At 45.7% G+C, this 26,190-nt stretch overlaps 1 protein-coding gene across 2 annotated transcripts in view; it reads right to left on the bottom strand.

Moving 5' to 3' along the window:
- Window positions 1-26,190, bottom strand: part of LPP (LIM domain containing preferred translocation partner in lipoma) — a 631,519-nt gene that overhangs the window by 559,549 nt on the left and 45,780 nt on the right. For both annotated transcript variants that reach the window (XM_037037971.1, XM_037037916.1), the window contains exons 2-3: window positions 24,000-24,123; window positions 8,793-8,917 (exon numbers count right to left, since the gene is read on the bottom strand). The gene's annotated coding sequence lies outside the window, so the exon portion shown is untranslated. The remainder of the gene's footprint in view (window positions 1-8,792; window positions 8,918-23,999; window positions 24,124-26,190) is intronic.

Here is a 26,190-nt window from a genome sequence, read left to right as displayed (position 1 = left end):
ATTTAAATGCACACAAAATGTGCCTTCTGAAAATTCCAGACTGTCCAGACAGAACTGAGCTTAAAGTACAAGTGGCCCAACTTCTTACTGCCTCTACAAAGGACCCATCAGTATCAGTCTCTACCTAAATAACTGCAAAGACAGAATCTGCACCGCCCCCCCAACCCCACAGCAGAGTCCTGCCCTGCTCCTGCCTTCTCCCTCCACTTTCTCTATTCTCTACTCTAACCACTTCCAGTTTCTTTTTTTATCACTCAGAGGCTCTGGGTTCCAGAGCTCTCAGCCATCCCCACCGCTCTCTTCCTCTCTCTCCTCTGTCTCTCCCACTGTTCCAGGCTTTTTTTTTCTTGGCAGCTGACCTAGCAATTTAAATTGCTCAGGCAATTTAGCATTCTGCTGAGAACTAAGCACTTCATCTGGGGTTGAGGGAGGCGTACAGAGAGTCCAAAGGACTCATGGGTTAACTCCATGAGACCTAGCCCAGTAAAACCCTGGCAAAGTCAAATAACTGTGCGACCTTGACCTTAAAATGCCATCTTTGACATAAATTAAAACAGTTCAAACATTATAACTCTTTGGAAGCAAAGAAGACAAAGAGGTGAAAGGCATCTCCTGACCCCACTCTACCTCAAAAACACACAGAATTTGGGGAGCCTTGTTCATTCAAAAAAAAAAGAGTGATCCCTCTGGTACTGTTTATCCCAGGTTCTCAACTCCCCAGCCACCCTGTACAGATAAATGTGAGATTAGAATATGGAGTTTTTAACCATCTCTATACCTGAAGATAGTTTATAGTCACTACTGCTGTGTGACCTTGCACAAGAAAGTTCAAGTTGACAAACCAAAGAATCCCAGAAAGTAAAACAAAAAAATGATCACTAAATATCTAATCCAAAAATCGCCAAGAGACCTCTTGTATGCCTCCCCATTGTCCTTCCCCCACCCCCTTCTCCACTTACAGCCATTACAGATATTGCTAAATGACCATGGCTCTTTCCTACCCAGTCGAGAAACAGCTTCAGGATCCTTCTCAACACAGACCTTCAAGGAGCCACTCTCAATACACGGTATGGCCACATGAAATGAAATTCAAGCCACTCATTCTTCAGATAAAGAAATCTGAAGCTCAAAGATGGCCTATATCCTCCTCACACGTCAGGGTCAGGAGCAAAACAGAGGCCCTTGCCTCTGTTCTCCAAAGTCATTTCTCTTCCTCTAGTGCTGATGTTCTGTGACTATTTCTTGGGAGTGGGGCAGGGGAGCTTGCTATTGTATTGTTGTAAGAAGTATAGATAAAGGGTTTCTATGCAGAGGCCGGTGCTTCAGAAAGGCTTGCAGGAAGAGGAGCATCTGGTTGGCCTGAAGAAGGTTGCAGTCTACACGAACAAGCGCTCTGTGCCCACCTTTAGCAGAAGAAAACCCAGGGTCAGGGGAGCACGTCCAGCCGAAGGAACAGCATAAGCAAAGGAATGGCGAGGCCCCTGTGCACTGTTAGCGGGGCAGTAGCCATAACAGAGGCCATGGGTGAAGGCCGGGGAAGGGGGAACGAAGAGGACAGCAAGTCAAGGTTAGAAGAGTCACCCCAAGTCTTTGCTGTGTTTTAAATGTTGATTTTTTTAAATGATATAAAGGCCTTAAGACTCATACATGGGAAAAGAAAATAAAAGCAAAGTGGACGAAAAATAAAGAATAGATCTCCATTCTCAATGAAGAGAAAAGGTCTGGCTATAAACTGTATTACAGGAACACCTTCATTATGTAAAAGCCTATTTTGTTTTCATGTCATTCTTAGATTACATCATTGAGTGGCTACAGCCATCTTGCACCGTATTCTAAATAAATCACTAGCTTAATCATAGAACGAGCCAGGACCCTAGATTTAAGAGGAAAATATTAGATCATTTTAAATAACTGATATAACTCAAGCCAGTTGTCACTGAAGGAGGGTGAGATGATGTCATCCTGAAGAAGTCCCAAGGAGAGCCCAAGAGGGTCAGTGCCCGGCAGGCCCCAGAGAAGCTTCCATTTATAAAAGAGGAGGCTGATGGCAGCTGGGTGGGGCTTGCCTGGCAGCCCAGACCGAGGATTTTGTCAGGAAAGCCAACGCTGACTTTTCAAGTAGAGATCCCCATGAGGCTGTCCCCATGAAACATCGCATGTGAATATCTTGTTAATACCCAGAATGACTACATTTCCAAATACCAGAAAATGTGAGCATATTGTGATGTCTGTACTTGGAAGTAAAACTACAAAAGCCAAGGCTCTTTGTTATTCAGGAAAACGGGGAATCAGGGTGACATATGCAACTGCTGCAGGTCTGTCCCAAGCCAAGGGGACAGTACAAAGTAGGGGCTTTGAGATAACGGCCTGATGACAGACTGAGGGTGATGTTTAGCAGGTGCAGACCACGAAGGACATCGGAAATTCATGTTTCATAGGTGCCGACTGGGTACCGAGTACCAAACTCAGAAACTTTCTAAACATCATGCTGCTGTAAGCGTAAAAGAACCCGTCAGGTCATTGCCACTTGTCTCATTTTTTCAGGTATAAAAACCAGTTTAAAAAGTAAGTGACTTCAGTAAAATGATGCAGTTAATGCACGATAGGCTCCCTACTCCAAATTTTGCTTTACCTTGTTACCTTCACCCAACGAAAACAGTCTCCTGCTAAAAACTTTTCATAAATACAAATAATTAATAAGAAACACCCGGAAAGCACTAAAAGTATTAAAAACATTGAGAGTTGAACGGGGCCATGAATGGGGAAATAGCAGTAACATTCCGGCCAGTTACAGTCTCAATAACCAAAGCTGGTTTGCCTTATTTTGGCAAGAGGGCTACTAATGAGTTTGACCATTATTTTAAGTCTTCCATTTTCATTGATTTTTTTTTTTTAGGAATATTAAGGTGGACTCTAAGGGAACCTGTCATCTTCTATCAAATGTACTGCCAAGCTTGGTTTTATAAAAAGCCTGTTTTGGTCGGGGGAAGAGATGGATGTTCTGGAAAAGAACTTTCTGCCAGACAGAAGGTATTGGCTGAAGTTTTCTGTCTGATCCTGTCAGTCTCACAGTAATGTTGTGTATTGGCTTACTGTTCTTAATACAAATGTTATTCATAACTACAGAGACACACTGTCGGAGCCAAGGAATACTGATTTATGCAACTTTTCAGGACACATGAGACCCAGCTGGAGACATGGACCCTGAAATTCACCTAAAGGAACAAGATGAAGGCTCGAGACTGCAGAGTTTGACCTAACTTTCTCCAGTGAGTGTGTGGGACAGAAGGGAGGTTGCAGAAAGCAGAGAAAACATGCCTAGAAGTTGTGCGGGCTGATTACGACACGTAGACTGTGTGGAGGGGGAGGAGGGAAGCACTGAGCCAGAGTCAGGGGCAGGCTTAGGTGGTCGTTCCCATGGCTGCCAATACTCCGTGGCCCTGGAAGAGTCTGTCCCCTCTCTGGGTCTTGTCGTCTCACCTGAACGGTAAAAAGCTCAAGTAAGAACATTCAGACATTGCCACCCAAAACTAAAGAGGCTAAAAATGCAGAGGTGTGGCAACATGGCAGTAAATGAAAATTTGTATTTTTCCTCTGAAAAACCATGCCAATTTTGTACTCTACACTATTATATATCAGTGGTTATACTGAGATTTTAAATGCAGTTTAACCTCCAAAGTCTTCCAGTGAAACTGATTCACAGAAGTACTCTGAGTTTATTCTGTGGCCCCACGTAACTCCTACACCATAGCGCATGACATGTAGCCTAGGCAGCTCCTAAGCTGGCCCCGTACAAATCCACCCTTAGCTTTCATGCTCTTGTGCAATCCCTCTCTCTGAGTGTGGGCTAGATTTAGAGACTTGCTTCTAACAAATAGAATGAGGCAGAGGGAACAATGTGTCACTTCCAGGATTAGGTCGCAAAAGGCTTTGGCTTACATCCCTCGCTCCCCACTCTGAGGGAAGCCAGGGCCATGCTGTAAGCTGCCCTGTGGAGAGGCCCACATGGCAAGAAACCGAAGGTGGCCTTCAGCCAACAGTCAGCAACGGAGGCCCTAAGCCCAACAACCAGTGAGTAACCGAATCCTGCCCACAGTCCTGTGAGTGAGTTTGGTACAAGGCCCCCCGTTCTTCCTCTCAGATCCTTCTAAGGAGATCGCAGGTCCAGCAGACACCCAGACTGCAACCTCGAAAGAGACAGTCAGGCACCCGTCTAAGCTACTCCCGATTCCTGACTCACAGAAACTGTGAGATAATAAATGTTTTTTGTCTTAAGATGCTAAATTTAGGGTAATTTGTTATGCAACAGATAATGAAGATAGCATCTAAGTCTGAGATCATTTTAATGGGCCCTACCAACCCCACCCTTTTCATGAGGCCTGTGGAGTAGACTATGACTATGAAAGATCAACACCGGAAACTCTCAGACAGAACCTCTGTGCCCCAGAATGCACAGTCATCTTCTAGTTTGGTGACATATACTCAGGCATGCTCTGGCCACACAGAGATGGCCATGGAAATGCCAGTGCATTTCAAAGTCAACATGACACTTCCCACTACAGTTACATTGATCAGAATGAACATGCAAGATGACAGACTCCTTACTTGCCCAGCTGTATTCTGCTATCAGCTAAATCCACCCTTAGAAACTGCCCAGCCCTTGTGAGCCAAACTCTGGCCAGAAATCCAACCTACTGACCCTCTAGGCTTATGTCACAAGACTGCAAGGCTCACTGAGAAGTTGTGAGATCAAATCTCCTCCTGGAAACCTTTCCCAGTGTTCCCAATTCTTTCCACTCTCCAACCTTTCATCTAAGCCCCATGAGATACGAGACTATAAACTGCTTACCTTGATTTCCCAAGCACCTAACATGAGGCCTGGAACAATCACGGTCATTAATGTAGGTGCATTGTAAACAATACTTTTCTAAGGTATATTTCATTTTCATGTATATGTCTTTCTCTCTAACTAGACTGTGAGCGTGTCAAAGTCAGGAACTATGCCTAATTCACCATGGTGTCCTTAAGATCTGGCAGTTCACTGATTTCCAGACAAACACCCAGATCAGGGCAGAGATCAAGCTCGTTGCTGTGAACCAGGGTTAGAGGCTTGGCAGCACCCTACAGAGGACTCAGAGGTTCCCCATTCATTCAGACTCAGACCTTTTCTACTGCACAGCAATCCAATGAGGGAAAACCCCAGAATTCCTCTGACCTCCCCAGGCCCTCCCCAAGATCAAAGTATCTCCACTGTGCTCAGGTCAGGAAATAGAAGAAAGTGAAATTAGGAGGTAGAGTGTGAGAAAGGGAAAGAAAGAGACAGTTCTTATTTTTACTATCATGGAGAGCAAACACCTCATACACGACATCCCCAGGTTGCAGAAGAACAACAGAGCCTCAGGAGGCTGATGGGTCCCTGCTCAGACCCAGCAAGTGTAATTTCTGAAGCAATAACAGAGAGGCAGCGAAAGCTGACTAAGCAGATGGTCACACATGCCCAAAAACCACCTGACCATGTAATCGTAGGGAGCCAAGACATTCACCTGTGAAAGTCAAGTGGAAGTGACCCATGCTTTGCTTCCGGCGCAGACTAATAACTGATTCTTCTGAGAACCAAAGAGGAAATATTAAAACTGAAAGCCCTTGGCTACCGTCAACAATTGTACACTAGTATCAACAGAGGGAAATAATTTCCTTCCTGACTCCTGCTGGGCCAGCCACGCCTGGAGCAAAAGGTGTGATTAGCTAATCAAACAAAGCAAGAGCCAACGGGCCAGACGGCCGCTTCCAGGGGATTTCTGAAGCACTGACACTTTGTCTCCACCTACCTCTGTCCACCTCCCCCTGTCCATCTCCCCGTCCAGGGCAGTGATTTTCAACTGGTGGCTGCAGCACACAGAGGTGCCACATGTTTTTGTCAGATCGGCAAAAAATGTATTTTTGGTGGGCCACAGAATTTTACTAGTCAGTTTATATGTGCCATGAAATGAAAAAGGTTGAAAATCACTAGTCTAGAGCAAAAACAGATAGGAAAAGTAATAATAATACTCCATTTCACATCAACTTCAATTACCATCATTAAGCGAGATTCCTTCTAGATCCTTTCCCAGACTAAGAACGAATCAGCACCCACCCGATCCTGGGGGTGGCGGGGGTGAAGAGTTCGGAGAAATGACATACTCTGAGCCCTGTATCCGGCAGGGCACTGAGGACTGCACATGAGATCGTAGTTTTCTCTATATTCAGGCTGAGTCTTTACAGTAAAGAATGAAACAACTATAATAACCTACCAGGTATAGGCCACACTTCACAGTTTGCAAAACAGGTCGTCCTCTATTGACCTGTTGGCTCCAAACCAACATGAGAGGTAGACAGGGCAATGACTGGGGAAACGAAGGCAGAGGGATCTGGTTCTTTTAGGGATGCAAATCTATTGTAATAACTGTAAAACCTTCTGATACCCATCCCACCACACTCGCTGCCTTTTTATGAACTCACAAACTTCATAAGCCATACCGGTCCCCAAAGCTTCTTTCTCTGCCCAGTCATTTCTTCACTCATCTGTGCTGGGATTCCTAAAATGCTGCCACAGAGAACTGGCCAGTGTCCAATGAATACCCTCAGGGAAACGGACATGTCTAAAGGGACATGTCCACCTTTGGATTTTTTCTTTTTTTCTCCACAAAAATGCACGGTGCACCTATCACGTGCCAGAGATTCTACTAGCCTCAGGGGAAACATTCATGAACATCAGATGATGTCCCTCTTCTGACTGGGTTTTGTCATCTCAAAGGCCATAAAAACATGTGCCCTGCCTCCCGTCCCCTCTAGGACCTCATTCCTGTAATAGATCCTGGTGGGAAATCATTTCCGGCCCTCTTAGCTTCCCTGTGTGGAGAGTCCGGTTGGCTCAAGTCCCTTTTGGAGGATGAGGTGAGGACTAAAATCTGACATGTAGGGGAGCTCTGACAAGGCGGTTAAAAGGTTTACGGTCACTAAAACTTTTAGCTTTAGTTCTCTCCCCGTCCTCCCAGTACCCAGATATTCTTTTGAGGGAACACCACTTCCCCACTGTGTAGATGCCATGAAGTGGGGGTAGGGAGATTTCAAAATCCAGCAGAGCCCTGGCGCACACACACAATTTAGCACAGTGTCTTCCTTGTGGCCTCAGTGACTGGTCCAGAAGTACCCGTTACCCGAGTCTATAGGGATATGGCAAACAGGATTCTCTGTCCCCAAATGGCAAGGAGGCCTACAGCCCAGGCAGCAGCAAACAGCCATCTCATGACCACAAAGTGAAACACCCCAACAACGAAGCCACCACATAGAAGAGGGAGAGCAATGAGCCGGGAGAGACAGGGCCAAGCCATGTTCAAACTGGGCCTGTTGCCCACATTACCTCTGACCCGCTGGTTTTCAGTGGGGCCCCCCCCACGACTGTGTTGTCCATAACATCTCTGTGCAATGTGCCTGAGGCTGCCTAAGTGTTTCAGTAGACAAACTCCACGGTTGGCTCCTAATTAGCTTACAGAAAACAAAGAATCCCACACCTTTCCTCACTCCTGTGTAGGAACTCTCTTCCGTTCTGTCACTACACACTAGGCTTTTTTTTTTTAACCTAAATGTAAACCTTTATATTCATCACAATTTAATTTCAAACACCAAAAAAAATTCAGGAGGTAGAACAGGTAACAAAGGTGCACGTGTGATGCTTAAAGTGTACACCTAGGGCAAAGATTTCGAGACCACATTTGAAATTTTAACAGGCTGCCCATATTCTTTTAAGACACACTGATGAAGAGAAGAAAGGGTGACAAAGTGTAACTGTACACTGAGCCACACCTTTAAATGAAGTTAGGGTTTATCAATCACAACAGCATCTGCTTTGTTTGGGAAATCTGCATCATAGACAGGCCAAGACATATATTTTATTCAGTACAAAGCCAGTGCTTGCAGCATGGATAGATTGGCCCTCGGGATGGAGGCCACAGATCCAGAATTCTAAATAGGAGCCTTTCCCAGAATCCTCCAGCCATTTCCCTCAAGTCTCCTGCCAGCCCAGGGTAGCCCACACCATTGATTCTTCTTACCACCCCTCTTTTCTAGACCTTGATGTCCCATTCTACCCTCTAAACACAGAGGAATTCTGAAACACAAGGTAAAGCTTGCCTTACCTGGTCACCATTCCCCTTTCTGAATGTACAACAGGGTTCAAATTCAGATCCCAATCAAGCTCTCGTGGGCCCTTTAAGATACAGGTTCAACCTTTTGCCTAAGCAAAGTTAGCCTCCCCTACCTCAAGGGATCATTGTGAAAATAAAGTGAAATCAGAGAAGCATCTTGTACACGGGTAAACAAGAGCCACTCAGTAATATTACTTTCTTTCCTTACAAATGCCCATAAGACTGTTCATTGACATTTTCATTTTGGTCTTCGATTTCAAGAACACTTCCCTCAATGCCAAAGGAGAAAGATAGAAGGGACACTATCATTGGCAGCCGGAAATCATCATTACTCCAAATTTTCTTCTAATCTCTCTTCATGACAACTTCCAAGAGCTGAGTCCTACCTTTTATTCGCCACACATTTTATTAGCATTATTATATTTCATCCACTGCCAATGAAATTAACTTAAGAAAAAAAGAAAGAACATTTTGGTCCTTCTCTACTTGGTCCAAGCTTGTTATTAGTGCCATGCTTTCCTTCATTGAAAACCACTGGTTTTTAAAACTCATTAAAACATGAATGTTGACTATTAAAAAAAAATGCTTTCTTTTCGGCATAGGACTCACCAATTCAGGAAACAGTATCTTCCCCTCCAACGAGTGCCCAGTAGAACAATGAAAATAGCCCTAAACCGAAAATCAGGTGAGTGGATTCCGTCCTCAGTTCTGTTTCTGAGCCTCAGTGATCCAACCTGTGGGTGGGAAATGGGAGAAGGAGGTTGTTCATGAATCTCGCCACCACCAGAACACCCCAGGTTTGTGAACTCGCTAACTAGGCCATACTGAGACTGATGCCAAGCTTGAAACCACAAATCTTGCAGCTCATCTCGATTCCTCTTGAGCCCCCGGTCAGCTCCTGGCACAGCTCTTTCACTAACTTGTCTCAGATGGTGGGGAAAGAGGATGCCAGCTACCCGTGTTCATCCTCGGCTCTCCCAGGAGGCAGCTCCGTGGTAATGTCAGAGATAAAGAGCTAGGTTGGTTAGATACATCTTAGACAAGAAAAAAAATGAACAGCAAAGACTGAACTAAACAAATACAAAGGTATAAGGAATATGAGATCGCAGACAAATTTCTAATTGTAGGAACTAGCAGGCCCTCTGAACCCTGATTCCCTTGCCTGAAAAGTAAGAGCCAATGAGAGCAGAGAGCTAGACAATCTTGACACTTCCCAGTAAGTCCTCATTACAGGTTTCATTTCATTAAGAGCTATTACTAATTTACTAAAGATGATGCAATATATATTCCAACATACACAGATGCCAAAGCAGCTGGCTGTTTTGAAGGTGTCTTGTTTTATATTCAGGAGAAATCCACATAAGAGAAAAAATGACTACTCCTATTTTCACTGTTGTCATTTTAAATATTATTAAATCAATCATACAATTGTTTCACATATATTTTCTCACTCAGTCTTCAAATATCCATATAAGATCAAAGTTGGGAAGGATCTTAAAAAACCACCCACCTCAACTCTTCCAATCGACAGAAGGAGAAGCTGGGGCCAGAGTAGGGAGGTGGCCATTCCAGGAGCCCACCACGAGTGGCAGGCAATCCAGAGCTCTGACCCAGTGCTTGCTCCTCTGGACCCAGTTGTCACCACTTTGACAGAGGATAAGGGGACTCATTGGGCGGGGAGACTTTTCTTTGGTCACACAGTAGCTTTGGAGCAAAACACCAAGTTCCACACCCAGGTCTCAAAACACTTCCTTCAAAGTTCTCAGAGTCCCGCCAGACAGCAAAAGGAAATAACAGTAGAAAAATGGAGCATGATCAAGATGAACACAGCAAAGCAGTGAGTTCCCTGAAAACTCACGGTTCCCTGAGAATCTAGTGATTTTCAAGGACATCAGAATTCTCAAAGCTGCCCTGGCTGTTTGCCCTGGCCAGTGTGGCCCAGTTGCTTGGGCATCATCCGGCAAAGCAAAGGGTCGCTGGTTTGATTCCTGGTCAGAGCGAAAGCCTGGGTTGCAGGCCAGGTCCCAGATTGGGGGCCTGTGGGAGAAGCAACACATTGATGTTTTTCTCTCATGTTGATATTTCTCTCCCTCTCTTTCTCCTTCCTTCCCCACCTCTCTAAAAATAAATAAATAAAATATTTTTTAAAAGATTTTTCAAAGCCATTCCATTGAAATGAGAGAAAGGCATAATTTCAGACTTCAAATTTGCTGAGGAATGAGGTATTTGCAGCATTGGACCTGTGGAGAGTGCAATCACACTGAAAACAAATGGTAGCCCCCTTCCTCAAGGCCTAGAGAACCGGAGCTTCTCCCACTAGAGAGAGATACAAATCAGAACAGCTTCTTCAACAGCCGCCAGGGCTATCAGTGAAGGGCGAGGCTCTCCACCTTGGCCCTAGGGCAATCTCTCACTTGCCAGCTTCCCTCCCAGCACAAAGGAGAGTGGTCTCCCTTTTCCATAGTCAGCTTCTCTTTTAATATTTTCTCTTCTTCTCCATAAAGAGAACAAGCAGCTTTGCTAAAGAACCGCTGTGAAATGATTGAAGTTCCCATGCAAACAAACCATTAGCATAGTTCAAATGCAATTTAAATTACCAGTTGTTAAAGTGCTCCTCAATTTCACAGTAAGTTTCCAAGGAGAATTAAATGCTATATACTATTTAATTGGTTGTTTTCTATTTTTTAACATCCATTTATCCCCCCTACCACTCTTATATTTCAGAAGTGTCTATAAAAGCTTCCCTTTAAAAAATTATACATTGTTGAATAGAATAAATCTAAAGATTGAAAAGTATCAGAGAAACAGCTGCATAATTATGCACCTCAGCAACACTGATGGTTTTGACACCATAAAACACGCAAAATTTTTAAAACTTAGGAGTCATCTTGTAGTGCTGTCATTTTTCACAGATGAAGACAGTGAGACCCCAACGGGGAGAGGAAAGGTTGACTCCACATCCTCTCATTGGTCAGTGGCAAGACTGTGAGCTCCGAGCCCTGCGCCTCCTCTTCCCACCACCACGTGGTTGGAGCAGATGACTGGAAATACTCAATGAATTTTTCACCCATAATTTTTTAGAAGAAAATACGAAGTCTTCTTCAAACACATTCCTGACCTCAAAAGCAGAGATGGGCAAAGGCAAATATGTCCCCAAAGGGAGAAAAAGGAAGTAAAGCCTAATGAGTACAGTCAAAGAAGTCTGAAATGAGCAGATTCTTGGCAAGAGAAGTCCAGACACTCATCTAGGTTCGTTAATCAAGTTCTGAGGCTTCAAGACGGCAGAGTTCCACTGCCTTATCTAGCCTGGAAAGAGGGCCTGCCCTGGAACCTGAGGATAAAGGATCAACAAAGTAAAGGAAGGTCTTGTCACTTATGTAAACAGAAAGGCTTTCTGGAGGCCATCGTGGGTACAGGATAAAGTTCATGGCTTGATACTGGACTTATGTAAGTTATTTACCCTCTCTGAGCTCAAGCTTCCTGTCTGCAAGATGGGGCTAATCCCACCTACTCATCAGGGGAGGACATAATGATGCCCTGGGATTCCATGACCAGCATGTGTGCACAAAGCCAGCATAAAATCTGCATTAATTAAGGTTCACCCCTTGACTGCCAAGGTTTCTATAATGTCTCAAGGCTAATTATAGAGACTATACCTGAGTGCTACAAGCCATGAATATTCCCTAAGTCTGTTAGATGCTATAAGTACCCTGACTATAAATTCACTAATTTTGTCATTCAAGAAAACAAAATAAAACATGTGCATAAAAATTTAAAACATCCAAGCATTTTCCTTCAAAGGAAAACATTTTTGGAACTACTGTTTAAAAATGGCCTTCAAACCTAGTAAATGAACCACACAGCAGTAAAAATCCCAATTTAATGTCCAAAACCTCATTTAACCTTTCCATTAATCCTCTGAGAAAGATTTCCCAATTATTCATTAAGGAAACTGAGGGTCAGGGAGGTTAGGCAAGGTTTCAGGGCTAGGAAGTGGTAAAGCCAGGACTTGAACCCTGGTCTTCTAAGTCAGGCTCCAAGACACAGGTTTTATTACTCTGCATTTATAACTATACTGTGGGCAGCTATTCTGCTAGAGGCAGAGATATACCCATTAAAAAACTCTTCTGCTATTTTCACATTTCAAGGGGCTTTGAGATAAAAAAAATAAAGGTCGAATGTTCAAACTTTAAAAAAAGATGTTCACAGTAGAAGCAAATAGGTACTTCTTGAATTCCACCTTCCTGTTATGTTCTTAAGAGAAATAAAATAAGCTCAGAGTCCTGGCTCGAAGCAGACATCTGCTGGGTATATGGGAAACAGACTCGAGAAAAGTTAGCAATGAGATGATATCAGACCAATTCAAAGAAAGAATTCAAATGGCTGATCTCAGGATCAAACAAATCACTGAAAACCCTCATGTGAGCTTCTGAACACCCTCCAGATGCAACTGTTAGCTAACAGGATGTCATGTGCCTCGTATTCAGAGGTGCACAAAGCAGACACTTGCTAGCACCTCCTGTCCTTAGTAGGGCATAGTGTCTGGACCCAGCAGGTGTAGGTACTTACTTAGACATGCCTTGAGCTCTCAGAAAGCTCATAACCTCACTGGAGACATGCTCAAACACACAAAACAGAAAGAAAAGAGTTCCAATCACAACGAATGCGTGCCATGTTGCCCCCAGGGTCTGGAAGAGCACTGCAGATGACTTCTAAACTGAGCCTGAACACCCAAGAGGATTCCACGTACAAGGGGGAGGAAATAGGCCCAGGGAACATGATGTGCTGAGACCTTGAGGAAAATGAGATCAGGGTATTCTGGGGGAAAGTGACTAATGTGATAAGGCCAGCGTCCCTCCACAGAGCATGTGGAGGGACGCAGTAGGACGTGAGGCTGGAAAGGAACGCTGTGGCCAGGACATGGAGACCCTGTGCACCAGGCTAAAACACTTGGATCCCGAGACTCATGGGTACTGCACTTTGAGAAATGACTCAAGAGAAAGTGAAATGGTAGCACTACCCTTGTAAGACCTGAATTGCCTTTCCACAGTCAGGTTTCAAGCATAGCAACTGGTAGCAGTGTCTAAAGGACAGCTTCCTCTGACGGGCCCCACCCGCAGAGAAGTCAGAAGAGTAGGTAGCTCTCAGAGTTATCCCAAACCCACAACTCCATGGATACCCTTTCCTCCAGTCTGGAGGTCTCACCTGTGGAAGACCCAGGAAGGAACATGCATCCTTTGAATCCAGGAAGGAACATGCACCCTTTGAATCCAGATCCTATGCTCAAAAGCACAACAGATTCTCCATTTCCTCAGAGCCCACTGTGAAGTGAGTTGGCAGAAGAGAGAACGGAGAGATCAATTCTGGTGTAGGGGGGTGTAAGGGGTGGGGCGCATGGGTGGTGGGGAGCAGATGATGGGGAATACTTCTTTCAGAAAGTGTCATCTGTGCAGAGGTTTAAAAGGGCAGCAGGAAGATGAAAGGGGGAAGGTCCTCTCAGGCTAAAGGAACAGCATGAGCTAAAGCATGAAGGTGAGAAAATGCAGGGTATTGTGAGGAATGGCTGGGAACGGGGCTGACTTAGGGATGAAGGAGCAGGAACTTCAAGGAAGTTCATGGCAGGCACAGATTGCCATCTGGTTACGATGGGGCCTGGGTTCCAGGGGAAAGAGTTTTTTTTTAATGCTGAAAATACTAGAAAAATGTTATAAATGAAAAAAATTAACAAACTTATAGTCAGGGACATACAGCTGAATATACTAGGGAAATAATTAATATTTCCAAGGAGAAGTGTGGCATGGTTTCGCCTTCACTCGGGATTCTGGGCTCCAGTGCTAAGGCTACGTATTGACCTTTCAGAACCAGGGCCAAAATCAAGAATAGTAGGCCTTCAGGTCCTTTCGGGTCAAAGTACAGAGGGGCACTGTTCTCTGGCAATGACTTGGGGAGTTAGGACTTCTACATCTAGTTCAGAAGTCCTGATCTTCTTGAGAAGAGTGCCTACAGGTCGTTAAGTGAATTCCAGGCCCTAGCTGCAGCAGAAGTGCCCCTAGTTGGCAACCAGAGCATAAAGAACAGGGTGGGAGTCACAGTATCGAAAGACCTGCACTTGATTCCTAGATTCTCCACAAATTAACTCTTCAATCCTGAGCAAGCCATTTCCTTTTAACAGAGGCACAGTGTCCTCGTTTGTAAAGCGGAAACAATCATACTTACATAGCTAGGTCCTTGTGGGAATTAACAATTTACTTGTGAGATCAACTATAAGGATATGTGTTTCTACACGCAGGCTGATGTGTGCAGAACCGGCGCTCCCCTGAAAGCCACCGTGTTAATAGGGGTAGCAGAAAAACTGCCTCACCCTCCTGGGGAAGTAGCTAAATCTGGAGTTGTCAACAATTTTCCCCCCCGTTGAAAATTGAGCTGTAGTCCCCAGGCAAGTCATTACATCTTTTTGTGCCAAATTGTTTTCATCTTTTAAATGACCCAGTAATCCCACTTTGGGCAATATACAACAGGGAATAATCCAAAAGGAAAAAAGAAGGCAATTTGTTCGTAGATGTTATTCGTAGTGCTATTTCTAGCTCTTTCTATATCCCTCTATTATAGCACTTATCTCACTGTGCTGTAATTATCCACTCCCCTTCCAAACGCCTCCAAATTATCTTTGAATCAATCCCCAGCACCTAGCACAATGCCTGGAATACAGCAAGAACTCAATAAATGTTTGTTGACTAAATGAATGAAAGAAAAATTTTAGAGAATATCGAATGAGCAAAACACAAAACACTGTTTTTAAGAGATGATATTAAAGAATCTTAAAAAAAAAAAACACTGGTATCTACAGACTGCAAACTTTTGAAGAGGAATGTGCGAAGAAGCCTCAGGAGTGAATCTCAGATGATTTCATTTCTGATCTCTGAGCATCGCCAGGCTTGGGCCGAGTGTATACAAGATCACGAGACCCCCAGGGGCGTGAGGTTACCTGCAAGCGCTACATTACATGGACTAAATCCCCGAACTTCTCTGAAACCATTTGATCCCCTGAAAGGTGGAGCATTTACTGGAAAGCCTACCTAGCACATTAAAAAGAATTGCAGGAAGCCAGCAAGGGCCAGCAAGTGTAAATTCACATGTAAATGAAAGAAGAGGGCTGGCAGGTGCCCTCGGCCCAGAGGCTTCCAGTGGAGGTGAGGCTTTGAAGCCCCAGCTCTTTCTGGGCTCCCACTAAGCCTTCCAGACCCACCTTACAGGGCAGGATGGTTAAATGAAGCCTCCTCACCAGGGAGCTTACTGGAGGCAAGAATCTCTACAAGAACAGACAACACATCAAGGAAAAACACTAAGTTAAATATGGCCCATAAAGTCAACATCACTCTGAATGTTCTGTATTCTTGGTGGGAAAGAATGCTTTATACAAATACCCAGGGAAAGCAAAGGAAGCAGCTTGTTCTAGAGGGCTTATTTGGGGGCATTCCAGCAGCTCTTAGCCAGGAAGTCAGAGGCAGGAAGCCACTGCCCTCCATTCATTGGCCAGAAAGAAGCTCAAGGTTAGAAACCAAAGCAGGGAGCACACAGGCTCCTTAGTCCAGAACAGCTGCAATCTGTGGCCCCCCACCCACTATACATGTTTTCACCTGTGTCAGGGTCTCCCAGAGTCCAGCCCATTGAGCTTGACACTCTCTGACGGATACTGCACTTGGCTTCGGTAGCACACACAACCCCTCCAACACATGTCATGAACCCGTCCACTGCTCTCTGGCCCCACTCGGAGGGCCCTAATCAAAATAACCGTCACCTACCACCTGGATGGTTGCAAGAGTCTCATCCCTACCTTCTTGCTTCTACTCTTGTCCCCTCCTTGCCATCTATTTCCCATCCCCCATGGAAGCCAGAACGATGCTAGTGAAACAGAACTCAGATGCTCCCCATCACACTTAGACTCAGGGCCCCACCTCCGCTCTAGCTTAGGAACACTGCCCAGCCCTCCCCACTCTGGACCCAGGTTCTTTCCCCTGGAGCCCACAGCCTTCCAGCACACTGGGCTCCTTCTGTTCCCCAAATGCAAACCTATTCTCACTCCATGCCTTTGCATGGACCATGCCGTCTGTGTGCAATGCTCTTCTCCTGACTTTTACATGACTGCCTTCTTGTCATTCAGATCTCAGCTTAAACAATCACCTCCCAGAGCCCTTCCTCCATTCACTCAGTCAGAGTGAATGCTCTGAAGTGCTAATCATTCTCTCCTGTTTATGTGTTCACTTAATATCTGCCTCCTCCGCATACCCCGACTGGAATGCAAGCTCCAAGGGATCATTCTTGCCTGTGTCTTTTTCTTTACTCTAAACCCAGTGCTGGATCAGTGCCCAGAACAGTACAAGGCACACGAGTGGGAACCCAATAAAGATTTAATAAAATTAGATGAATACATACCCCTGATGAAAGAAACCTCACAGACTGCTGAAGGGTAAGTAGCCCAGAACTGTGGCTAACCCCCTGGACTCCAGAGTAGGACATGGGTCACTAATGCTGGGACTCAGGAGCTGTAAGAGTTTGGGCAAGTTTTACCCCTTCTCTAGGCCTTGCTTTTCTCAGGTAAAATGGAGATAACAGCACCTGGTTAGTGGGAGTGCCGAGAGATTTAAAAGGGATAAATCATGTATTCTGCCTAGCATAGGATTCAGCAAAGAAGTGTTCACCTCCGTGACCAACAAGCCCATCTTCCAGGTGGGAAAACTAAGACTCAGGAAGGAGCATTCATCATCACCAGAGTTAAACACTGAGTGAGCTCTGGCTGGGGTTGCCCAGTTGTCTGGGCATTGTTCCATAACCGCAAGATTGCAGGTTTGATTCCCAGTCAGGGCACATGCCTACACTGAGGGTTCAACCCCTGTCCAGGTGTGTATCATCCTGGTCTGGGCACGCACAGGGCACAACCAATCAATGTTTCTTACACAGATGTTTCTCTGTCTCCCTTCCTCTCTCTAAAAAGCAACGAAAAATGTCATCAGGTGAGAATTTTTAAAAATAAAGTAAAATAAACACTGACTGAGCAGCAGAGCCAGGTCAGAAACTCACACCTTCAGTCTCTGTCCACAGACCAGCTGTTCCTTAGACATAACAACAAAAACACCTGATACCATGTCACCGATTTACATATGCTGCCTTGTTCCAGAAAGGACCTAAAGTACCTGACAAAAGATGCACATCGTTCATGACCTTTTTTTCAAGTGAAAAAAACTGGGGTGGGGGGAACATGGAAAAATAAGGTGAAGAAAAGGATTACAAAAAATACGAGCCATAAGTCCTATATTCTTTGTTACAAACAGGCTTCACATTTGGCCCTGAGATCCCCAGAAGTGGAAACAAAAAGAGGAAAATACCTGCGGACATCCCTTTAGAACACTTGGCTAGTGAAATGTCACTGCAACTTGTGAAAAGAGGTGCCACTATCCAGTTGATAAATGCACTGGTTTTTCACACTCCTGTCAGTTACAACCCAGGATCTGCTTCCTACCGATCACATGCCCTCTGAAGTCACACTACTGGGTTCAAATCCCAGCTCCGCTACTGACCATGTGACTTACATCCTCAAAGCCTCAGGTTCTTCCTTTATAAAACGGAGGGTAAAAAAAGAATACCTAAAAGGGTAAAAAAATGGGCTACGTACATACAAGAGAATATCATCCTTCCTTTAAAAGGAAGGGAATTCTGACACAGGCTACAACAGGAGGAACCTTGAGGACATTATTCTAAGTGAAACAAGCCAGTCACTGAAGGCCCAGCACTGTGTGACCGCACTTACGTGAGATCCCCAGAATAGTCCAACCCAGGGAGAGAGAAGGTGGACTAGTGGACTAGGGGACTAGTGGACTAGGGGACTAGTGGACTAGGGGACTAGTGGACTAGGCTGGAGGAGTTAATGCTTAAATGGGTACAGAGTCTCAGTTCTGCAAGATGAGAAGCGTTCTGGAGACTGGTTGTACATGAGAGAGTATTAAACCCTACTGAGCTGTACACCCTACTGAGATGGTAAGTGCCTCATGATGTGCATTTTACCAAAAGTAAAAGTCAAATTTTTAAAACATAGTATGTACTTATGGGTAGCTGTAGTAGTGACTCTGTGATTTAGGTCTAGTGCCTAGCACCATGCTTGGTAGCAGGAAGTAATCCATTTACATCAGTTCTCCTTATTAACAGGAACAGCGTTCACACTGGTACCACCAGCCCTAAACTCTTAGTGCCCCTGTCCATCAGCACCAGAGCAGAAAAAATGTCCCAAGCCTGCATGCTTCCAGGCAGCCTCCTCCCAGGAGTGAGCAGGGCCTCCAAGCCCCACCCAGCCAGAGGCCCTGTGGAGAAGACAGGTTGCATACAGCCTCTCCCCAGGACTTCAGAGCAGCATCCCTCCTGTTCAACAACGACCAGAACAAACACAGGTCTTAGAGCACTTCCTCTACTCTACTAAAGTCTGCCACCCAAGGCCACTGGCACCAAAGTGCTTCGCCAAAACGCAGCCTCCTCATCTTCCCTGTACTGGAGTAAGTGACCTCCCAAGTTGATCAGAAACTGAACTGACCACAAAGAGTTACTCATTATGGCATCTGGTGGACTGGACTAGAGCGGTGCCCTCTTGGTCTCTGTCAGATGTTGGCACTGCATCAAAAAGGCTAAAAAAGAAGAGAGTGTGTGTGTGTGTGTGTGTGTGTAATCTACTCAGAATCAGAGCTCACCTTTGAATGGGAGGGAAAAACACTCCAGATTTTCCCCAGCTTCAAGAAGAGCGGCAGAGGCTTAGATGGACAGGCCTGCTCAATTTCTTTCAAGGCCCGTTCACAGTCTCCACTGTCTTGGGTAAAACCTAAATACAGGGCTTCACTCTTCAGTCCTGCCTTTCAGACAAGCTATCATCTCCTTTTCAGAAAAGGAAAAGACACAGGCAGCAAAGCAGTTCAGAAGAGAGCAGCTCGCAGTCAAACAACATTCACATGATCCAAAACAGGAAAAGAAAGTAGAAACCAAACAAGGGAGGAAAAATAAAATTTAAAAAAAAACAAAACAAATTCACAGTGGATTGAGCACGGGCCTGTGAAGCAAAGGGTCGCTGGTTCGATTCCCAGTCAGGGCACATGCCTAGGTTGTAGGCCAGGTCCCCAGTAGGGGACACATGAGAGGCAACCACACAGCGATATTTCTCTCCCACTCTTTCTCCTTCCCTTCCCCTCTCTCTAAAAATAAATAAACAAAAAATATTTAAAATATGTCTATAAAAAAACCCAAAAAACAAATTCAGGCAGCTAAGCCCATGTAAGAGGTCTGAACTGGGAGGATGTGGTTCTAATTCTCGATTTCTCACCAAGAAGATCAGTAAATGTGGGCAACTCTGGCATCTCTGAGTCCCAATTTCCTCATCTGCAAAATGGGCATGTTTTCTGCCTTTGCCTGAAGGAACAGCTTTTCTGTAGTGGAAGGAAGATGGAACACAGAGTGAGAAGATCTGTGTACTAATCCCACCTAATTAGCCATGTACCTGCAAGGCAAGTTAGCTGGGCTCTCCAGGCCTCCACCACCCACTGTCACGCTACAAAATGAGATAGGTCAACTGAATAATGTCTAAGTGTCCTTTCACCTCCGACAGTCCATCAAAAAGACACAGATGTCCTGCCTACCAGGCGTTTTCCCAAACTGTGGATGGTATGCAAATGCTATATAGCAACAATCTGCATACCCTTAAGTCCACCCATAGCTCTGTCTTTCAAGCCAAAACTATCCCCTGCCCAAGCAACCCCAAACATCCCTTCTGTCTTGTTGCTTTAGCCCTAGCAATCAGACAGCCAACACTCCCAAATTATCTTTCCATCCAGCTCAAGTTAGGCCTCAGGTGAGAGAAAATATCTAATTTTTCTGCACAAGAATAGCATGTTTCCTCACAGAGCCTGGCTCTAAATCCCACTATGAAAAGTAATCCCCTGGGAAAGCAGCTGTCCACACCCCGAGTTAAAGCACCAGTGCTCCCAGCAACAAGCCCCATCACCGAGAGCTAACCAGCTGTCAGGGCTGCAAAGTCAGGGTCTGGGAGCAGAAATGCCATTCGCTCTGGCAGTAATGAAGTACTCACGCAACGCCAGGCCCCACAGGCAGCTGGCCCTCCGCTGGCTCTCGCTGCCTCTCACTGACTCTCACAGGCCCCGAGTCCCCCTGCAAGGAGGTGATCCCAAGGCCAGAGGGAAGCAGCACTGAGACATTCTCTCCTCGGCTTCCAGAACCAGGGGCAAAGGAATGGAGGGGAGGGATACAGGCAGAGGGGGGAGGGGCACGACTTTGTTTCTGAAAACAAGAATTCAAATCCTGCTTCTCCTAAACCCTGAGTCACCTCCTTCTCTTCCAATAGATCAGTGTGGTGGGTAAACATTTCCATATATGGAGAAGCAGGCTGGAGGATGTCAGAAAAATCACCCTTCTGTCCTCTGGCACTTGAAGAAATGCCCCACTTAAGACAGAATTCCTTACAGGGAGTAAATGATTAACCCCCAGAGAAGTGGAGTCTGAAGGGTTCCACAGGCTGCCCCGCCCAAACAAGGAAGGGACTGGTTTGAAGGCGGCAAGCTCACCTTAGAAATGGGGTCAGCCAGACTGTAACTACACGTAGGAAGTACCCTATTGACTCAGGGTAAGGGGAGCTCTTTGGGGGGATTCATCTATAGAGGTCACCCAGAATCCAGTGTGCACTTATTTTAATGACAGATGAGTCCTAAAACAGTCCCTACTCTTGGACCACAATTCCCAACTTCCTTGGGCAGAGATTCCTCCTAAAAACTTAGTTTTGCATGAGTTCTTCATAGGATAGACACCAGGCAGGAAGACCCAGAATAAAACCAGACTCCCAGAGAACACTGGGTGGGGGTGGGAGTGGGGGAAATAGGAGGTGAAATGCCCAATTTAATTTGTAAGATTAATTTCAATCTTAAGTTTCTGAGAAGTGCTCAATGACTAAATTGGACCGGTGAAGTCAGTCAGGAATGAATCTGGTCTAAAATAACTCCAGACTAATTTAGAAAAGGAGAAAGGAGAGAGAGAGATAAAATGCTGGGGGAAATGGTGGTATGGGTAAAGAGGGGTTGGCTCAGAGAAGGGAAGCCCTACCTTGGCTTCCCCGTGGTTCTGTTTCTTAGTGTGACCTTGTTCTACTAGTGACTGTAAAGGCTTTCATAGGTCAGATGAGCCAGTTTAGAATTGTCGCCCACTTCCTGGCCCTTGGGCCCACACCAGGAGGTTGCTTGTTCTCATCCACAGAGAATCTTCTAGCAATAAACAGCACCAGTCAGGGAGTAAGCGGACCCAAGCTCTAAGCCCAGATGAATCACTCCTTAAAATCTGGGACAAATCAGTTCTCCTCTTGTAGCTTACACTGTCTTACCTACAAATTGGGTAGCTATCCCAAACCGCCCAACTACGTGCTCTAAAAGCAGCCCCCACTTGTTCTGGACAAAAAGTCATGACACGTTTATCTTGATTACTCATTGTTGCAAGCATGTCACAAGTACCTGAAAAACTGCAAACACTGCTTATTTATGGCATGCTTCATCAATGAACACAAATATAAGTGACTATTAAATAAGATAAGGAAACAGGATCAGAGAACCTGCCCCTGCATGCCAGAACCAGAGCTCAGTACAGAATTCTCACCACCGCAGTATCCCAGGGGGTCCCAGAGGCAGGCCTGAAGAGGGTGAGGAGAGGGTCCTCACACGTAACTCAGAAGACTAGACCAGCCATCAGAATTCGTGGTGCTATAGAAAGACTGTCATCTTGTCAGGAGCTTTCTTAAGTCCCTTCCAATATTGCAACAGGTACGTTGTAGCAGATGCAAGTGATATTCCATGAACAACAGCTGCCCATGGATGGCCTAGGAATTCTGGAAAACCAAGGACCGAGGCGGAAGCCACAGGGATAGTTACGAAAAGCAGAACGATAGTCCTCATCTACCCTCCATTTTGCAAGCAGCATTTAGAGATCAGTTTTCAAATCCACAAAGGGGCTCTTCATTCCTTAATGTATGTGAGCCTCTCCCCCCCTGACCATGGAGAACCACTGGATCAGGGATCTCAAGAGGAGAAAAACCAAAGGCCATTGAGCCCATGCCCCCTCCCCCCAGTCAGTGAACCCCTCCATGGTAGTGCTGAGGTCTCCGGTGAGGTGAAGTTCATCTCCTGAAGCCGCAAATTCCATCCTTCCAACAGAAAGTTCTTCCTTACGTGGAAACATAATCTGGCTCCCTGTGAAGCTCTCCAAGATCTCACCCCTCAGTTCCTCTGCCTGTTTCCTGACCGCCTCACATTGCTAGCTCCTAATGCATGTGTTGCCAACTTGAAATCCATCCTTTTTCAGTTTTCCAGCAAGTGTTACTGCTAAGCATCCTGTTCTGCGTATACACCTCTGGCCTTATGGATTCACATGATGTATCCTGTGAAATCCCAGTCACTGGGAAATGGGAGAGATCAGGTCTTCTGGACCAGTTCCTCACCTCCCTCTACCCCATCACCATGTGGACAAAGCTCAGGAACACACATCCCACTCCTGCGCTCCGGTCCTGCCAGTCCTAAAGCTGTCTCCAGGGTACAAGGCTGCTCCAAGGCACATGCAGCCAGAGCTCTGTGGAAGGGGAGGGCCTTTCCAACAGGAGTGCTATCAGTGGCCTACAGGCAGGACCGCAGCTATTCTAGCCTTGGGATCTTTACAAAAAGCAGGGGAATGTTCTTTTCTGCCACGGTTCCGATGGCACTCTTTCGCTATAAGGTACAAATAACAGTGATGCCTCACAGTAGAGACATGCTTTACTGGTTGGTAAATGCTTTCCTAGATAGTCTCCTTTAATCCCTGTGGCAACCACCCCTGGAGGTAGCCTCACACCTACTTTAGTGAGAGGAATACCGTGGCTCAGAGAGGTTAAGGACACCCCCAAGGTCACAGAAGGGTAAGTAGTAAAAACAACACCAGTTTAGCAGTTAGACTGCTTGAGATTCCAGGTGCAATTCTGCTGGCTGTATGACCTCCAAACAAATGTGTAACTTTCCAAACCTTGGTTTCTACACCTGAAAATCAGAGATTAAAAGAGACACTCTGTCTGCCTCTCAGAGCAGTTATGAGGATCAAATGAGATAATGTGAGTGAAAGCCCTCTGAAAGACCGGGAAGGCGTACAAACGTGTAGGAGATCATGGTGTGATTACTCGTAAATGACTGCGCATTCCATTACAAACTCAGAGAGCAGTGAGGTCATCCTCAAGACAAGGAAACATGAAGGCTCTGGGAATTAAAGAGTAATAATCGGAGGCTCTACAGGGTTATTTCTATGCACTACTCACTGTTGAAGTTGAAGGTCAGCAGGGACTATCAATTTTTTAACTGCAAAGTCACATCTGTCTGCAGGAATGCTCAAGACAGCCACAAGCAAATGCCAGGCCAAAAGGAGATAATAGAGATGGACATTTGGAAGATGCCCCCCCACCCCACCCTGCACCGCCCCAGAGTCCTAGTTGCAGAAATGTGACCTGCAATGTTTTCCTTGAAGAAGCTGTTAGAAACACTGGCTCCAGTCTCTCTGCGATACGCCCGTGGGGAAATACGCAAACAGTAAGAAGCTATTTACCAGAGAGCACTGAGCAAGCTCCCAAGCATGAATTATCAAGGGCACAGGATATTTCAAGTTGCAGATAGCAAAAAGACAGAAATTTCAATCCATTAAAAACCTCCTGGCTATTCCTTAAGATTTGGGACAAAATCTTAAGGCAGCAAAGAGGCCCATTTACATACATACCAGAGGCCCTGCTACAGGTCACCTGGGAGCCAGAGGGCCCCCAAGAAGCCCTGAGAGTGAGGAACCAGTCTGGCTTCCTTCAGTCCTCCCCCAACGCGATAGTAATCAGGATTCTCTTCAATTTCTGCAAAGATCCAAATCATCCATGTCATTATGGAGGGGCTGGATTTTCCCCAGAAATCCATTCCCAAGGCAGATGAATACTCAGCTCAGTGACGACTGTTCGCTGCTTTGCATTTTACCATCGGTTTCCTTGTGCTTAACGCTGGAGAAAAGCACTAAATTAATTTGTGACACAGGAGTGTGGGCACTAGTGGGAGAGGTGGACAGCTGAGTGGAAACAAACAGAGACGACTTAGAAGAGTGAACCGAAGCCACAGGCCACGACTGCTGCAGGCCCAGGTGGTGGGAGTGGAGCGCTTTGTGGAGAAGCAAAGGTCTAATCACACCATTGATCAGTTTAAAAAATAGTCTCTCTGGCTCCTCACTGCCAAATAATAACAATAACAACTATAATTTAATGAGTGTTTACTCTGTGCGCAGCATTGTACTGGCGGCAGTTTGCACACATTATGCCCTTTAATCCCATCAACAACCCGGTGAGCTGGCCAGCCTCGTTCCCACATTATGGATGAGGAAGGGAGGACTTAAAGAGCAAGTAAGTGGTGCCAATCCCGGAGACAGTAAGCGGAAAGTCACAGGGCAAGCCACCCCTTACAATCCTGTCCAATGTCTAACCTTTCCCATTGCCTAGCCCTTGCCTATTCCATGTCCTTGAGATGAAATCATCCTCTCGAAACTATCACACATGATACTCATGTATACCAAACATAGACTATCTCCAAAAATACCTGACAAAAGTCCTTACTTGTTTCTGTCTCCTCACCAGGCCCCTGACGTCAGAAACCGTGCCTGTGCTCTCGACACTGTGTACATAGGGAACACTCAGCGTCACAGGTACTCAGTGAGACAATGTGTCTGAAGGCCGGGCCAGGGAACTAATCTCAGTGAGGTTCCCAAGGTCCACAGCCAAGCTGAAAGGCACTGGTCAAGTATCGCGTACGAGGGGCAGCTGGAAGCTTCTGACGGAAGCTTCTCAGAGGCTGCCCGACCTTTGAACTTGCAGCCAGGTGCTCCAGAGGCCTCAGAGGGAAGTGGACAGAAAGCAAGTCTCCTTGAAAAAGAGGGAAATGTCCAAGCCCCCTGGCAATGGTGACTTTCGCTTAGTCGCCCTTTCTCTAAGACTTAGTGAAAAGCTAACTGGGGTAGCAAAGTGGGTTTCACACTTTTCTTTCTCTAACAACAGCCCTTTTCAATTTGCAAAGGCAGTAACAGCAGAACTGCTCAGCCTGATTCCAGAACATCCCTTCCCTCCCCTTCTTTCACCATTTGTCACCTCCAGTCCCCCTACCCACCCCAACCCCAAGCCCACAGTCTCTCAGGCTCCGGGGAGCACTGCTTGAAAACCAGCAGCCGCCTGGGCTCCAGTACCTTTATTTCCTCATAGTACCTTCCGGCTCTGACTCCTACGACCCCCAAGGTCTGAGACGCACCTCCTTCATAAGCAGTTCCACATTCCTACCAGTGAGACAGGCCCTACGTAGAGCAACAGGGAAGAAAGAATTCCCAAAGTGGGAAACTTGGATTATAGCCTATTTAGGAACCGTGTTGCCAAGTAAGTTAGTAAACCTCAATAAGCCTCAGTTTTTCTCACCAGTGAACTGGGGAATAAAATTGTTATCAACCAGATTAGGTATTTATGAGAATTAACTAATTTAATGCGTATATAAGGTAAGCTGCTTAGCAGAATGCTACAGTAAATACTGTGTTGCGATCACGTCATCTATAAATTTACATAAGTATGCAAATGGAGAAGCATGAAGCACTGTGTCCAGGGCAAAGATGCGAAATAAATGACAGGGGCCTATTCCTTTCCTTCCTTGTTCTCATGGACACTTTCAACCCGAACAAAGCCCGGCAGCTATAAAGAGCCAGAGGAAGGGACACATTTTGTGTCCTAAATTCCCTAGTGCCCATCTTTGAAAAATCTGACAGCTTGTCTCTGGGACCTTTGAAATTCATGGCCATCTTAGTCTTCCAAGGATGTAAACCAACACAGTCAAGGGTGGAAAGTGAGTTTGAGAGAAGCACCGAGCCAGATAATTGGCACAGGAGGGAGTGTTAGATGGGG

The sequence above is a fragment of the Sturnira hondurensis genome, unplaced genomic scaffold (assembly GCF_014824575.4).
Source record: "Sturnira hondurensis isolate 20B ecotype Veracruz unplaced genomic scaffold, ASM1482457v3 Scaffold0000396, whole genome shotgun sequence".
Classification (NCBI taxonomy): Eukaryota; Metazoa; Chordata; class Mammalia; order Chiroptera; family Phyllostomidae; genus Sturnira; species Sturnira hondurensis.
This window is presented reverse-complemented; position numbering and strand designations above follow the sequence as displayed.